The sequence below is a fragment of the Phoenix dactylifera genome, unplaced genomic scaffold (genome assembly GCF_009389715.1).
Source record: "Phoenix dactylifera cultivar Barhee BC4 unplaced genomic scaffold, palm_55x_up_171113_PBpolish2nd_filt_p 000309F, whole genome shotgun sequence".
In the NCBI taxonomy this organism is placed as follows: Eukaryota; Viridiplantae; Streptophyta; class Magnoliopsida; order Arecales; family Arecaceae; genus Phoenix; species Phoenix dactylifera.
In genome coordinates, this window is record NW_024067781.1 from 509,067 (window position 1) to 527,770 (window position 18,704).

Consider the following 18,704-nt stretch of genomic DNA (forward strand, 5'->3'; position numbering starts at 1 on the left):
ACCTACACATATTTTTTCTCTCTTTCTTGATACCTACCATGGCTAGTGGATTTCAAAGTTCTATAATAGATAGCTTCAATAGCCAAATTTTCCTTGCATATTAAGTAGTCAAATTTAATGATGGCCAAGCAAAAGCTTCTATAATTAATATCAACATTCACATGATGAGTGGTGAACTCTGAAGGAGAACCACCATATAGAAATTCTAATCATTGACTATATATATATATTTCTAATTATTCTTGAAACGTAATATAATAATATAATAAATTATATTAAATAGAAGGCTTTAATAACCAAATTTTTATTAGACATTAAGCAATAAACTTTAATAAGCCGAGCATAATAATACCAATACTATTAGTGTTTGTTGCACATTAAGCAATGAATTCTAATAATGGTCGAGAGTAGTAATATTGATGACATTAATATTTGTTGCATATAAAATAATTAATTTTAATCATGGACAAGTATATTAATACTAGCATCATTAATATTGATTTCCACATGGAAAATGGAGAATTTTATGCAAGTTGAGCATCCATTTTATGTTTATACTGGCTTATAACTCATGCAATGCATGAAATATAATTTTTCTCCTTTTATTAACTAGTTTATATTATATAATATACTTGATGTAAGACATGCTTACACTTGATATATTTAATTAAAGAATGCTAGAAAATGTAATTATTTTAGATGCAGTTTCCATATTTTCAAAGAAAAAAATGGTTAGATCCGTTCCTATAAAATTGGTTTATATTTTTGAAGTTCTAATAAGAATAGGAAAAAAATCACATGTAAATAAGAGATACAACATTACTTCAGATTGTTTCCCTTTAGGATTTCTATCAAGTTTTTTTCTAATACCTGTTGTAACTTATACTATTTGAGTGAATCTTAAATTAAACAAATATTTGCTCCTCCCTAGTTTTACTTAATTAAATTTAAAAACTTCCTACTTCAAACTATGTGTATATGAGTTTTTACCTTCGGACTCTTGTTTTTATTTTTTCCTCACCTCTATACTGAAGACTAAAGTAAGATATCACTTTTATTAAGATATGTTGTTTGATTTGTGTAGTGATTTATCTTTAAATTTAGAAAGTATCACCCACCTTATGCTGCTCTTTAACTTATTTGTTCACCATTTTATGTGTGACCCTTTCTCCTCTCTCTTGAGTTATTCCTTTGATTTCATTTTTGTTTATAGCAACTATATTGTTCTATTATTTGATTTGGTACATGGATATTACTGCTAGTTTTGCCTTGTTAAGATATATATTCTGGTTTCAAAATTGTAATAGGTACTTTAGCTATTTTTCAATAATATCATGTTTCTATCAGATGAATCATCCAATGGATATATAGATGAGACCTACAGTGAATAATTATAAGTGTATAGAATTTTAGGTGTTTTGAATACTTTTAAGGAAAATTTATATATAATATATAGTAATAATAATAAATAAATGACTAACATAATATGAATCAATAATATTATATCTAATACTATTAGAATGATAATTTTATATTTGTTTTACTTATATTATATATTACCAAATTTACCTAATTGTCCAAATATAATTGATATATGATTTATAATTTAATACATAATAAATGATATTTTCTATTAACAATTATCATATATACGTTATAATATTAGAATATTATACTAAATAAGAATTAAATTAATATTTTACTAATGAATTATATTAAAATTTTATACTTCAATGTATTAAAATATCTATTGTAATATAGAAGTACATAATGTATTATATAAGTTCAACTAAAGCATGCCAAAAAATAAAACTGTTGTAGATGCTTTACATGGGCTGAGAATTAAATTGTCATCACCCTACATGGTATTTGACTTTCACGAGTAGAACTTGTTCTACGAGGTAGTCTAAGTGCTTACTTCCCATATATTTGAGAGGTCTGACTTTACTTCAACCAAACATTTTCCTAAGCTCTAGAGATTCCACTCTTAGAATTGGCAACCATGACAAACTAATTTTTGTTCATTTTTGAAAGTCGTTGAATGTTTGCTTTGATGTAGAATGCCACAAAAAATGGTTAGAAGGATAAAACTTTTTTACATTAATGATTCTGGACAACAATAATTTTCTTTGAACGCAAGAACATAGTATATATTAACTGTTTTTGAGAAATGGTGAGAAGGATATACTTCATGCCATTAATAATTTGCTTTGATAGGAGAATGTACACTTAACCATTTGTCCTCTTTGATCCTTTGACCAAACTTTAATTATGTGAAATTAAATTTTATTTATCCATATGGTAAATGGAGAGCTCTATGCAAGCACAACCTTCATTTTAGTATATATACTAGCATATAATCTGTGTGATATGCCAAATGCAATTATTTCTTTTTTTAATTATTCTTGGAATACAATATAGTAGAGTAACAAATTACAATAAATACAATAGTTTAATAACAAAAAATTTATGTTATATATCAAGTATTGAATGTGATAATGATGGTCAAATAAAAATTCTTAGCATTAGTACTTGCATTATTAATGTCGGCTTCCGTATGATGAATAGGAAACTTTGCATAAGTACCTCTTCTATCATTAATATTAGCTCTGCCGATGTGTGGTATGTTTTTTCCTTTCAAAATAATAGAATATTAATATTGATTATATGAAAAAATATAATATTTTAAAATAAAAGAACCGTATTAAATAAAAGCCCGACTTATAACTTATAATCTAAGTTTCGTTGAGTATATCACAAAATCTATATTATAATATAGACATGACTATGATAATTTACCAATAATTTCTTTCATATTAGTAAGTTCCTTTTGCTAACAATACTAACACTAATATTATTAATATTGTTGCACATTAAGCTTTGATCTTATTTCATGCTATTTATAATAAACTTTTGATATTAGTATTATGATGAACTATCATTGTACATAATTTTAATAGCATATTAATATCTATCAATATAGTATTATTATAAAATAATAAGATTATAGCAAGGTCATTGTGGTTATGCTTTTATTTTTAAGCATGATCGCGATTGTAAAAATACAAAAAAAATTAATAGAACAATGTAATCTAATGACCTTTGCGGGACATGGATGAGGATAAATGAATTTTTTTCATCAATACGAGCATACATTAAGCAAATATAGTTTGTTCCAATTGAAAGGGAAGGAGAGAGAGTTCCCCCTAATTGAAATCATAACAACTGAGTTACTATCAAATCTAAAATAGATCCATTCATCTTTGAACAATACAAAATAACAAGTTTTGTGATAGCATGCATGATTGCTTTCCAAATTACAATTAAAACTAGAAAATATTATGAATGGGTAGCTTCAATAACTAAACATGTAGGCAATGTAGTTTGTTGGAATCAGCGGACACCCCATCTAGTAATGAGACATTAAAGAAATATCCTTAATTTTAGCATTGTTTTGTCTTGCTTATTATGATTGTAAGAATAAATTTGGGGCAAAAAATGGAGGAATAAAGCTTGTAAGTTCTAAAAAATATTATGAGACTATCTTGATCAAATAATATTTTTAAGTAAATTAAGTATCCAAGGCCTGTGTAACAACCTAGTACCTCACCCAAAATAACTAACTGAAAGATATTATTTGGGTTCCTTAATTTTATATAAGTATCTAAGATCTACCTAGCGAATAATCAATATGGGACTAAATACGCTAGCATGAGTCCTCACATACTCCTCCCATTTAAACCCTGACGTCTTCATCAGGCTAAGGGTTAAAATCCATTCAAATCTAATCACAAATACCATGATCGGCCCGTAGTCAACCCTATTGAATTCGTACTGTGTCTCTTAGTCTACATAGGTTATAGGCCAGGTTCACTCTGATACCATTTGTAACAATTCAGGAGTTCACCCAAAATAGCTAGCCAAAATATATTATTTATGTTCCTTAATCCTATATAAGTATCTAAAATCTACCCAGTGAATAACTGATGTGGGACTAAGCACACGCCCGCATGAGACCTCACACCTTGTTAGTTTCCCCATAACTTTAAGAAGATTATTTGACTAAACAAATAAGCTCAAGTAAATATTATTCTTTAAGTGAATAAATCTATTCATCCCCTCCCTTTTGGATGGTTTGAATTCGGGTAAAGAGGAATATGGATCCCAAAACAAGGTCTTTCTTAACTTTTCTAAAATGTGAAAAATGCTAATCTTTATTGCTGCTTTGTGTGGATCAGAAAAAATTCTTGAATAAATAGAACTAAGAAAGTGGACTTCATACAAATTTACGTTTTGTGAAGGTCTACCCTTACTTTTAACCTATTTTACAACGGCACCAAAAAAATATTTTTGATTAGAGTAAAGTTAAGGATGTGGATTTTATTTAGGTGTATATGATTTTGTTTCCAAACCAAACTGGTCTTAGATTGGTATTTGGTGTGATCCAGATGGAGGCCAGAAGTACTTGGCTGCTTGCTTAGGGGGGGTGGATCTAATTGACAGTTACCAACTCCACCTACCCTTTTCCCACATTCTTCCTTCCTCTTGGTTGAGGGTCTTCCCCTACATCTACTTTCCTTTCAACTAAAAACAGGCTACAATTAAGCTTCAAAGGATCATTCCAGAGATGCCCTGTATTGCTGGTCCTGATCTTTGGGCTCATGTTAAGTTCAATTCCAAAACTAGCCCTTGGAAAATATATCTAGTAATCCCCAAGTGTCCCTATCAAATGGTAGAAAGCCACCTCTCTAAAATTCCACTCTCCCATCTGTCCTTAGTTGAACCAACTCATATTTCCCAAATTAGTCATCCAAACTTAGAATTTAGAATCATAATAGAATACAATAATTCATGTGCATCTCGTGACCCATAAGTTGTGCAAGCAATCTCCATACTTTCCATCATAATTTCCTTTACCGGCTTGAACACTTTCCCTCCTTGCGAATTACGCACAAAAAGAAAAAGTATTTAAATGTTGATTTTAGATTTTTTTCAAACATTACAAATTTAGGACAAGTTATTGCGTGCACGACTCCGCTGGTACATGCTACCCATCACTACATGCTCATATGTGAGCTCCATTTATCGCATGCTCGTCTCAATAATTGGCCCATAGAAATACACTACGGTGATTGGCGGCGTGCACCAGCATAGCTATGTACACTCTAGTGCATACAGTGCATATAATAATATTTTTTAAAATTAGAAATGTAATGTCAATTGTCCATTAGTCTAATTATGCGATAGATGATTACGAATTTGAAATGCCATATATACAATCCAATATATATTGTTTAGATTATTGTCTATCATGTACTAAGATTCTAGAATAGAGTTATGTAAAAATATTTTTAAATATTTATACCGTTCTATTTAAGAAAATCTATTTTTCCTGTGAATTAGATAATTAAATAAATTTTAATAAAAAAATATATTTTTTTAACGAAACCAGTTTGAACGCTGTCATGTTAGTGTGAGAGCTGGTGTGAACTCTTTTACATCAAAAGTGGGCAATGGGAGCAATGAGTGATCCACTTGGAAAGGGTGGGACTGGGGAGCACGCTTTAGGTGGGGCCCGTGGGTTAAAAAACATCCCACCCGCGGCCGAGCATGATTGCAGGCCCACTAGCTGAGATTATGCGTGTCGCGCCACGCCGCTCGGGTCGTCGGCGCAATCCAGAATTGTATCATTTATAATAATAATAATAATAATAATAATAATGAAAATTTATGATTCGGACTTGTTGATATGGTCTGCAAACTTTTTCCGTTTAACATAGATTGGAATTCCACATAAATATGTTTTAATTATAAACATATCAACTTATCTAAATCTATTTGTTTATTAAATGAGTTAGATTCAAGTTAGATATGTGATTCATTTAACATATTTTAATCCATTTAATTATTAGATCGGATCATAACTTAGACTTATTTAACCTATTTAAAAATATTAAATCTGTTTAAAATCTACTTAACTTGTTTTTTCCTATTTAATCCGATCTACTTAACTTGTTTAACCTATTTAAATTTATTTAATTTATTAAAATTTTATTTAATCTGTTTTAAACTGTCTAATCTAATTTGACTTATTTAATAAACATGGGTTGGGTCAGATTGCTTGTTTAATAAATAAATAAAGTTAAGATTTAAATTTTTGATCTATTTTAATAAACAAGCCGGATTCAAGTTGATAAATTTTTGATTCAATTCGTATTCGACTCAATCTGATCTGGATTGCCACCCATAAGAGAAACCAATGAAATATAAAATCGTATTCATAGAGTAGCAATCCAATCAAGCCCGCTCTATTAGACCTAATTTTAGGATTAAAATCCAATATCAAGCATGGCACTACTTTCAACTTGATCATCTTGATAAGCCTAATTTTGTTTTATAATATTGTTTTCCCCACTTCCATCTAGGATTTTGAGTTGTTGACTAGGCTTTAATTCATAGTTTAGCATGATCATCATCGAGCTTAGCTTGACCAAGCCTAGGTCTGATCAAGAACTGCTTCCAATTAATTTTGAGCAAAGTCAAGTTTAAAACAAGCTCAACAGCCTCAGCTTACCATTGGATTAAATCTTCTTTTGTCTAGTTTGGACATGAGCGTAGACAAGTTTCTTTTGAGCAACTTCATGCCCATAAGTTCAGTACAGTCCAAATCAAGATTTACTAAAGTGCAAGTTAAATTTAATTTAAACTCCACTAGTTTAAAATTTAATACCATATTTAGACAAATGAAATTTGTGATTCACTAAACCATTAAATTATCAAATTGCATACCATCTAGTCCATCACATCATGGAATATAGTAATATAAGGAATCTATCAAATTATTTAAATAAGGTGCTATAATGGTTTTAACATTGCGATCGAATCTAATGATAGAATGTGCATATAAATTATAAACACACCATATTAAATTATTTCTTTAATATTTCCAAATATATATTTTTGAGCCTTATCAATTCCAACCAAGTTGAGCTGGGGTTTACTAAAGTCCTAGCTTGTAATTAATATCAACCCTAAAATCCAGATCTTATTTTGGTGTGATATCTCACTATTAGCAACTAGTTCAAGCCCATTCACTTATGAAATATGCGAATCTCGATTAACTTTAAAGTTTGCCAATAAGTTAGTTTGCAAACACACAGTACATCAAAGTGTAATTCCAAAATAACTCATTTAAGTGGTTCTTAGCCCAAGCTGTATCTAAAGTCTCGACGAACCGAGCATGAAGAGCAGGCTTTTAAAAAAAATTAGGATAGGATTTGCTGTGATTCAAGAAGAGTTGTTCGAGCGACTCACGAACCAAATCCAAATCCTAAAGTTTTTTTCTTTCAAAAATATTTTAGTAACTAAGAAATGTAACTCAAAAATCACTCATCTACCTTCTTGTATTTCTAGCGTGCTCTTTGTATTTGCATTGTGAATTATATAATTGGTGAAAACTTTTCTGAGTTATCATAATATGTTTCTTTTTTGTTCGAGCCCTAAACCAATGTCTTATCCCTAAAACATAATTTAATGACTAGAATTACATGGGGAGCAAAATTTTCATTAAAAACTAAGCAGCCAGCAATAGCTTTAAGGAGCGGTTAAAAGAGTCTAACTATCACGAAAAGATAGCGTATCAAAGTCCCTATCATTAATGTGAACTGAACTCAATAAAGAGGCCAGCTTTCTATTTTTTTAATAGAAGAACGGAGGGCAGCTTTCCAGAGGCAACGATTCCATTAGGTGTGAAAAGGAATGATGAGTCGAGAAAACAAGGGGCCTTTATGTCCTGGACTCATGATCCTTGCTCTAATTTTTATAGTCCAAAGAAAGCGGGATCTCGCAGGAGGCCCGGAGTGACAGGCCACAGTTCCTTCACATGATACGACAGGGGCTACCCAGTTCCGGGACGTGTCAGGAGGCTATTAGAGCGACTTGCACAGCGCACCAGATTTGGCTGGCAAGAAATGCTCGTACTCTCGGCGACCGCAGGGTGTCACCGAGGTTTGCTGCGGAGCTTGCTCGTGTTCAGGCCCTTGAGTTTGTACCCACCACCTCTTCAGACAGACCTTTGACAGCTCGGGACACCTGGGCCCCCCCTCTGCTTCGGCAGCCCACCATATGGTGTTTTTCACCTGGGAGCCCCCACCCCCGAGTTTCCTCAAGGTCAATTTTGACGGGTCGGTGTTGGACGGCGGTGCGGGGGTGGTGCGGGCTTTGTTATACGAGGCCCGCACTCCAGGGTAGTTGCAGCAGGTGGCTGCCAGCTGTTCGATACGTCGGTTCCGGAGGCAGAGCTTCGAGCAGCCTGGGCGGGCGTGCGGCCATGCGAGGATGATCCTGCGAGCCAGGTCGATCATTTTGGGAGGGCGACTCCACCACGGTCATCGGATGGATTCGGAGGGGGGCGACGGGTGATGGTACAGACCACCCTTTGATCCGCGACATAGGGAGCATGATGGGAGATGAGCGAGCCTTTCAGGCTCAACATGTATTTAGAGAAGCTAATGGGGCAGCCGATTGGGTGGCGGCCCATGCGGCTCATCACTCAGGGTATACCCTTTGGTCGGGGGAGGAGGAGCTGCCACATGCGCTCCGCGAGTTGCTTTATTTTGATTTTCTTGGATGTATTCGTACACGTATTGTATGAAAATATCCGTTTTCAGCAAAAAAAAAAAAAAAAAAAAAAAAAAAGAAAGCGGGATCTATGCACCTATCCCGTGAGTTTACCTCCTGTACTCGGACGGTGGAACTAGTAAGGTGTGGAGGACTTGATGATACCTCGAAAGCAACCTTCGCGTTTCCATTTGAAAAGGAAAACGCCTGCTGGTCGGAGGGAGGCGGGAAGGTTTTTGGCAATAAAGATCCCGTACAGGTTTAGACCGGCGACGTCGGAAAGTTAAGAACCACAGACGTTTGGTAACCCCAACAGGATCACCACGGTAGTCTAAGATCCCCATGATCCAAATGCTGGCATGATTTGATCCCAATGATCTAAGATCAATGTGTTTGGTAAGCCATGGTTCAATGATTAAAAATCTCCAAATATCCATGAGTAACTTGTTTGGTATAGTACAGAGATCCAAGATCACCGACCACATAATACCATAAATACCCCTAATATATGTTAGATGAATTTTTTATATGTTTTTAATTCTCATTAATCAAAAATGTAAGTCAATATGCTAATTCCTATAATAGCTCCATAATTTTGTCACATATTCTACTTTTAGTAGCCCTTATCATATATTTATTAATCATATAAAATATATTATAATAAAATATTAATATATTTATCAATATATTAATTATTAATATATCCTATAAAAATATATTTATTACTCCTATAAATTATTAATCTTATAAAAATATGTTATTTTTCATTATAGAATTAATATTTTTATTTATACTTATAATAAATTTTTTAATACTAATAATTATTTTGATTAGAAAAATAAGGTAAATAGGAGTAATATATTAAATATTTTCATTATATAAATATAAAATATAATAATATATTTCTACTATAATTTAAAATTATCCTTCAATAATAATAGGATAATAATATGATTAGTCATATATAATAATATAATATATATATCATTAATATAATATATATATCAACGTAATATTATATATATATATATATATATATATATATATATATATATATATATATATATATATATATATATATATATATATATATATATATATATAACATAGACATAATATATTGATGGTATATTGATATATCAATTTTTCTGCTAAATTGAGGGGTATTTTTATCTTTAACTTTCAACCCAGGATCACTGCCATGGGGTGATTTTGGATTCCCGACCTCAAAGACGGGTATCCCATCACCGAGTTGGGCGGTGATTTGAGGAGTGAAGGTGATTTAGAATCACCGTGATGCAACCAAATGCGGTGATCTCATCACCTCCACTCATATCATCTTTGATCCTGGGACGATCACCCCATACCAAACGACCCCACAGTGTGTAATTAATGGGTTGTAGGTGACGGCCGGACTCAGGTTTGGAGGGTATGTTGGGCCTAGGGTGGGCATTCAATTTTCGGCCACCCCATAATATATACTCTATTGTAATGGAGTATACAGTTTGTACGTATGTGTGTATGTCACATACACACACATAAGTGTATGCATGCATGCATGCAGGAAGATCTAGATGAAATCTCTATTCACATTTTATTAGATTTATATTAAACAGTGAAAGTCCTACCTCAATAATCTAAATTATTGGATGTAATCTATTTTCTACTCCCTTTAGGCCAATCATGGGCCAATCAAGTAGATTAGGCCCAGGCCTTTCACTCATTTAACGTAACCAGCTGCTCAACTTATTTAACTGAATTGCTAGGTTCTCCAAAAGATTAGTATTTAAATGACATTTATGAGTAGTATTTTTTTTTAAAGTACAACATTAGGCTCGATGTATTCCACAAGTTAATAAAACCATCAACTACTTGAGGGTCTCTTTATTGTTCTGTAGTAACTAGAGTCCATATGCTTGCTAACTACTACTCTTATTTCATTGAGAAAGATTACACTAGGCTAATAAACTTCATTCTCCCTTTGCTACCAAGCTAATAAATTTCATTAAGTAATTGAAAAGGTTAAAAAAGAACGAAAGAAAAAAATGAGAGGATGAAAACAAAAGAAAAAGTGATTGGATGTGTTCTCTAAACAAGGTTGAAAAGATAATTGTAGATGGGAAAGGTGAACTCTTGTCTAGATGGGGAAGATTGACTTTGATAAGTAACATTTTAGCTATTGTTATATGTATTATGCCATAGCTGTTGTTATAACACAATGTTGCACTACCAAGATGAGCTTGAAAGTTCAAAAGCAACTTTGATTCCAGACAGATATTTTCTTGATACCCACATTCCAATCCTTGTCAGCTTGTTATAACAAATCTTCTTGATAACAACATAGCTGTTATTGTAACACATTCTTTGTTTTTTGAGTTATATTTTTATAAACTACCAAAAGAGTTATCTTTCATTAAAAAAATAAGAGATAATATATATATTAATTAAAGATTAATATTATTCACCTTAGACTTTAATTGTTTTTAAGATCTTGCCATGTTTACTGAAGTAAGGATCTTATTGTTGTAGCTTAACCATAGGAAAACTTTCACCTTATGAGGGAGGGGAAATTTTCACTAGATTAAAGAGACAAGGGATAGATTCCTCCCTCCATGAGGATAAAGTAGCAATGATTAATGCAAAAGGCTTTGTTCAGACTCCATTTTTCAAACCGTTTTGTCTTAAGTATTTGGGGATTCCATATGGTATAATATAGAATCTACAGCCACAAGTTCTATGTTAGCTTGGTGGTTGAGTGGCACTTGAAATATTTTCTGTTCACTTCTTGCATGCATGAGTTAGTAATGGAGACTCCTAGGATTCTTTATAGCAGGAAAAAAAAAATGGAAATCTGATCCTAAGTGTTTCGCTGCCAAGCCAAGCAATCTTTTCAAAATGAAAGTAGTTGATGAGATTAAAGTAGTATTTGGTTAATAGTTACCCTGATATTGATGAAGAAACATTTTCGAAGCTTTGGGGAGAGCAAGAAAAAAAAATACAAAGATACAAGCAGAGGTTCATCATTGTGTATCTAAGCCACCTTTATATCAATTCGAGAGATCCTGAGAACTATGAGATGTCAGATCTAGATGGCATGGAGGAGGCTCAGATCTAGCTGTCATATGAGACATTCTAAACTATGGTAGAAGGAGGATGTTTCCAAGCATAGGGCATAGTTTGGGTCCTCACAGTAAGAGGAGGGTTCTGGTTCTGGAACCCTAGGACAGATCCAAGCTGTAGGAGCTAGTAATTGAAAAAAAGTTTCTTGATAAAGGTGACAGTCAGATAGAATCTATATTTGGGACCTTCATCGGCAATATGGAAAAGAAGCCTAGAGATATATCAGTAGGCGCTACCATTAATGACTTAAATCCATGTACCTTTTTAGCAAAGACCTATAGCAACAAAAGATTGATTCTATGCTTGTTAAGAATATGAAAAAGGACATATAGAGAGCTATTGCTTCACGGTTCCACTTCAACTATTTTCCTGTAAATACTATAAATAACATCTACCACCGTTCTACTATCAGCTCCATCTAGAGAGTTGGCTAGCATGTCATTCCACCTAACAGAATGATATCTGCAGTGAGTTGCTTGATGGTACTAAGATGAGCTAGAGAGAAGAATAGTATCGTACCCTTATGGTGTGATATTGATATGTGATAGTTGGACTAGACCTAGCAACGAAGCATCACCATTTTTTTGACATATTGTGATGAATAATATATTCTTTCATAAGTCAGTTGATGCTTTTAACAAGATGCACTATTTTTAGTATATTATGAGTTAGATAAAGTAGATAATTAAAAAGATAGGAGAGCAGCATGTCGTATAGGTGGTTATTGATAATGGAGTAGAGAATATTTTGATGATAAGGATGAGTCATATATTTTCTAGACCTCATATGCTACCCACTACATAGGCTTGGCACTAAAGGACATTCATAGGATCCAAAATATGAAGGCAGGTGGTAGGGACAACCCATACCATCATAAAATTCATATATAAGCACACATGGGTGTTGATTGTGATAAGAAAGCACATTAGGAGTGAGGTATTGAGGCTAGTAGTCCCTGCTTTGTCACGCACTATATTGCACTCGATGGCTTTATTAAGAAGAAGGTAGGCCTACGTCAAATGTTTGTGAATGTCAAATAATAGGAGTATAGATATATATGTATATATATGCCTGTAGTAGCACAGAAGAAAGTCATGTGGAGAGATTAGTGACAAGCCAGCCATTTTGGAAGTGAGTTAAGAGAGTAGATTAAGGAAATCAAACCACTGCATTGAATGCTCATATGATGATGACTACAAAGTCTGAGATAAGATTGGTGAATCTAAAATATAGTAAGGAGTATACTGACATCATTAAGGAGAGGTAGGATTATTAGATGAGAAGAGCTGCATCCAGCAAATAATCCAAGCCACAATCCTTAATACTTATTTGTTCTTGTAAAACGTAATCATGCAATCATTTGTTTTCTAATTAAATCAAGTACATGTTTTGACAACCTACTGCCTCAAATCAAAATTCGAATATAATATCCCAGAAATGGACATGGCGCAATATCATCTAGAAGATGGAGGCTAATGTGGTCATCACTGTCAAATGTTTGGATGAGGTAACTAATTTAATAAGAATTGGGAACAGTACTTTGTCAATTAAAGCATATATACAATGTTATATGCCATGTTTGTAACACATACTAAAGCTTTTAGAAAGTGTTCCAATGGCAAATAATCAATTATGGTGCGATTGATTAGATACAGGTGTAGATGGTTTTACAGGTGTAGATTGATTTCATAATAAAGCTTTTACAGGTGTAGATTGATTTCATAATAATCAATTATGGTGCGATTGATTAGATACTTCAGCAAATACTAATCATCCCAAAAGAACATCATAAAGGTATATGAACGCATAACAAAACATGATAGATATCTTATTAATGAAGCCCAATCAATGAAATATAACTAGTGCAACAAATTGAAAATAACCACAACAAAATAATAAAAAAATACTGCGAGTAAACTCGGATTCCAAGGAGGTAGTAGATGGCAACGATGGTAATAATAATGGATGGAGATAATGATTGATGGACGAAAAAACGAAGGATGGGCAAAAAATGGTGGATAGAACTAATCGGATAATTACCTCTGCGAGTTTGGTCCCTCTAATCCAATGAGATTCTTCAGGCCGCGCTCCACCACGGTATCGAGATGAAGGATGACGGAGTCAAGAAGGTGGCTCCAAAAGAAATAGGTCAAGAAGCAGGATGAAAGTGGAAGAAAAAGAGTCTCTCAGGGCTTCGCCCACGGTGGCACTCACCTTTCCAGAATTTCTTCTTCTTTCTTTTTTTTGCTGTTGTCTTCTCTTTTTATAGGCCGAGTTATTGTTCTATGAATAGTAATAGGTCGGGTTACGGTTCCGTGAGCAGTAACAGGTCGAGTTACTGTTCACGTGAACAGTGTTTTTTTCTATACTGTTTTCTGCAGATTTTTTGCGTATATTTTTCTCTTTTCTAACTTCCCTTCTTCCATACATGCACAATTCTATTTTCAAGACTATCATCCATCCTCCGTTCCTAGAGATGAGTGATGACCGTGGGTATTGAAGAAAGGCTAAGGCTCAAGCAATTAAGTATGGTGGTTTGGAGTTGGGTTAGGCTTCCTATCATACCTAGATGGACCCTTTTGCTTGGCAGTACTAGTACATGACTCGACAGAAAATCTAAGCCTAAACATGGCTTTGGATGAAAAACACAGAAATAATAAAAAATATAAACTACATATAAGATGGAGTCCCGAGACTATGATACATAGATGATGATGCGACATATGGGTGATGCTGTGGCACTCAGCAACCGAACACTTTTGGGCTGAAAATTCCACAGCAAGTGCCACAAAACACTCATAGGCCGCGTCATCAAAATAAAAAAAATCATCTGTTATGACTTATGCCACATCATCACCAATTGGCCATGTAATCACCTATCTAAGCAATTTCTGCCACATAATTAGCCATTGTAATAACTAGTTAATGCCAGCAGGGATTTCCGGTGAAGGAAAGTGGTTAGAATAGGGGGGAAGGACTTTATTAAAATAGTTGTGAAATAATAGAGACCAAATTTGAGCTTTTTGAAATTTAGAGACTAATTAAAAATCTGAACTAAAATTGGAGGACCAAAAGGATAATTAACTCAAATAAAACAATAGAATGTCAAATAAACTAATATGAAACTAACAAAATGGAAATTTATAATAGAAGGCATCCAAAACCATTATATTGGTTGTCATTTTAATTTGGTGCTATTCCGTAGTCCAAGGTATAATAAAAAATTAATGTACAATTACTTCTATTGTAAGTAAAACAAACTTAAGATATCAAAATGGGGAACTACCATTCCTTTCTTTTCCCGTCAGTCCTATATTTTGTGTGCATTAAAATGAAACAGGAATGGTCCCTTATTTTCCAGTCTCCAATTCCCATTCCAAATCTTTGATTCAGGTAACCCTTTTGACATATGAATATTAATTATAACAATGAGAACATGCCAATGTCTCCATCGTTTGAATTATAACCAGAACCCGATAACCCGATCCAAACCATTTTGACGCTTGAGTCATAGTTGAACACTAATCAGCGGTCAAACCATGTTTTCTAACTTAAAATAACCTAGCCCCCTTCAACACCTTGTTGTCTTGTAAAATTACGGATTACAGAGGCCACCCACCGTTTTCTATGATGCCTCTCCATTCCAATATTTGCCTCCATTGCCTCTAATGCCTCGCCGCCGCCGCCCTTCTCATCAACCTTGCTTCAATTTTTCTTACATGGAGCCTGTTATGCCTCTTGTTGTGCCTCATCTTCACCAAGTTCTTCTCCTTTCCATGGCATGGTATGCTCTAGCGTTTACCACAATAAAATGATGGCTACAACAAGATCTCTAGGTAGTGGCCTCCTCATCAGGCAACCACGAGACACAAGTATAGAAGAGATGGAGATTAACTTCTCCGGCATCAACCACCGTGGTGATGGTTGAAGGAAAATATAAGATCTGGTGAGAAATGGAAATGGTGCCCATAAGATGAAAGAGATCGAAGAGTTATTTTCCTTTTATTTTACCTCTCCATTTGTTAACATATGCAAATCATTCCATGTGACTTAAGCGGTTCACACATTGAAGCATGCTAGCATAGTAGTTCGCATAGGTTTTCCATATCTTTGGATTTACATCCACCTAATAGTTCGACATGAATGGGTGACGAGTCAATTCTAACATCAAGATCCTCAAAAAACAATACAATGTTTCAGTTTCACAAACAGGTCGGGACAACCTATGATCCACCTAGTCCACACTTAGCATTGATTGAACCCAATCATGGTCACTGTACCGGTCCGGGCCAGTACGTACCGGTCCGGCCTGGGACCCGGTACCGGATCAGCGTGAAATCCGGTACCCGGTAGTTTATTGTTGAAGAACCGGTACGAGATCGGTTCGGACCGGTATGCCACCGGTACGCCGACCGGTACCGGTACGGCGGACCTTGAACCCAATATTTTGATCAGATTTGGAAAATGGCTTTTTCCATTATCAGTTTGGCTATAGGTTGCTCCTCTTCTCTAATCCTAGCCATGTATAAAATAGGTCAAAAATTGGATGAACTAGCCTGACCGGGCATGTCCAATCCTACTCAAGCTAAAGAACCATGACTTCAAAACACCTAACGTTTCTATCATGTATCATGTTGCCGATGTCTTGGGACTTTAAATACCTAACCTTTCTATCACATCCCGTTGCATGTCTTGGTTTGGACTTTGGAGTTTAGATATTGAGGCTAAGGTTGATGGCTCAGTTATGCTTGAACTGCATCCTTGTTAACAACACTAGTGGAAGCATTTCACACCGAACATCCTTTCTTAGTTCTATCCACTGGTTATCCCATCACTATTAATTTTCCTTCTAAATAGAATTAATAGTGTGCTCTTTTTTATCTTGCATCGAGCTGAACCTGAATACCATATGTTGGGTTTGGGGTCATGCATGACTTGCCCCAATATGAATGACCAGATGGGTCACAAAAAAATTTCCAAGAACCTGACCAAACCCAACCCTATTAGCCAGGGGTTTTAGTATAGGTCTAAAATTTTGACGTGAAAGGAACCAAGTCAAGTCTGGTTACTCTGGAGGCACTGACCTCCAACATTTGATAAGATAAATTTGTTGCAGAACCAAAAAAAAAAAAGGATAAAAACTAAAGAAGGGCAATGTAGAGTAAACATTAGAACAAGCTAGATAAGGCTATCAATATTATCATTACGATTATAAAGAATTAAATTTTTAGTCAACGAGCAATTTTACAAATTCTTAAGAAAAATAAATGAAAGATTTTAAAGCACAAATGCAACAAGACCGAAAAAGGGAAAACGCAATCACTTGAAAATCTGAATATTTTACTGGGCAAGGAGATAAGCTGATAACACTTCCAGGTACAAATAGCATACCGTCTAAAATGCAAAAAGAGAAAAAAATGATAACAATAACAGCACTATGATCGTTGGATAAAAAAGAGCAAGGTTCATCGTACGGATCGGTACCGTACTGTATTGGTACCAAATGGTACATAGTCTCGAACCAAACTGGTACAAACCACACTATAATAGGATGGTACGGGGTCTGGAAGCGAGACAGCGAACCTTAATCAGAGAGCAAAACATACAAAAAATTACAATATAAATTAATATGCATCTGAGTAACCTGAGTAAGAAATTTCCTGCTTATTAACAGAAAGGAGCTCATTTTCACCCATAACATTCACCACAAGTTTTTGTTCTAGAAGGACCTGTTCTTTCTTGTTTTCTGTGTAACCAACACCATACTGAAAAAGCAGAAACTAAGAGAAAAATACAAAATTGCTAATGAAACATCCCAAACATTTGACCTGCCAGCAACAAAAGATAAATGTGTTAAATCAGAAAGGACAACAGATGAGACAATCCTAAATGAATCACAAATTACAGAATTTTTACTGGAAAAAAAAATCATAACATTTATTATATATGAAAAAAATGAGGTAGAAAGATGTAAACTTACAAATGGTTTTACAAACAAAATCCCAAGAATACCTATTGTTTCAGATGTCAACTGTGTAAAGTTAATTGTCCCAACCGTTTGTTAGTGTTACTGAATAAAATGTAGACTTGTCACTCCAAAAACTATCAAATTTTATATATTATTTAGATAAAGGCATTCAAGTAGACAGCATAACAATTCTACTGTTTCAAGGCTCAAAATGGGAGGTGGATTTACCCTTGACTAGTTTCCCCGTTGGACTGCACCAATATATCATCTATGTAGCATCATTGTTGACAAAAGACCTAGTTATATCCTTGTTAGTTAGAGATCCATTAATTGTTGAAATCAACTGTAAGATTCAGTGGTAACTGAATCACGTCCAAAATTTGAGGAAAGATAGTCAGATGCTTGCACAATGTTGCAGGACTCACATTTAGGGGCAAATTCACTCTCATCTATATACACAATTTACAATGGTAACAAGCCCCTATGCATTGTTTCTGACGACAATAAGAAATAGAAATAACTTATGGCATACATAATAGGGTATAAATTATCTTTGACTCTACTGCTCAAATTAACATCAGATCAATGAGCAAGGATTTGCTAACAAAATCTTTAGAATGCATGGCAGTATGGGTCTTCTTGAAAAACATAGGAGATGAGTAAAAGGTACAAGGATAAAATTAGTGGCAAAATGCAGCAAATCAACCTAAATATGTTTTGTCCACTTATGTAAAACTAGATTATCCACAGTATGGATTGCAATAATGGAGCTAACGACATAAGAGAGAAGAATTGCTAAGGCAACACTCATTTGCAAGAGATGACAAACAAATCACCATCATCCACACAGCAGCATAAGTTAGGGAACAATACACTGCCTAAGCACTACAGTGGAGATGCCATGTCTAGCTTCTTGCTCTTCAATAGATAAGAATCCTCTAGAGAAATGATATAGAAGCTCATGGTGGAATGTAATCAACAAATTACCTGAAGATCA

General features: G+C 34.1%; 1 protein-coding gene across 1 annotated transcript in view; it reads right to left on the bottom strand.

Moving 5' to 3' along the window:
* The window catches only part of LOC103716598 (NPC intracellular cholesterol transporter 1-like), a 244,943-nt gene that overhangs the window by 144,409 nt on the left and 81,830 nt on the right, over positions 1-18,704 (bottom strand). The gene's annotated exons all lie outside the window — the stretch shown is intronic.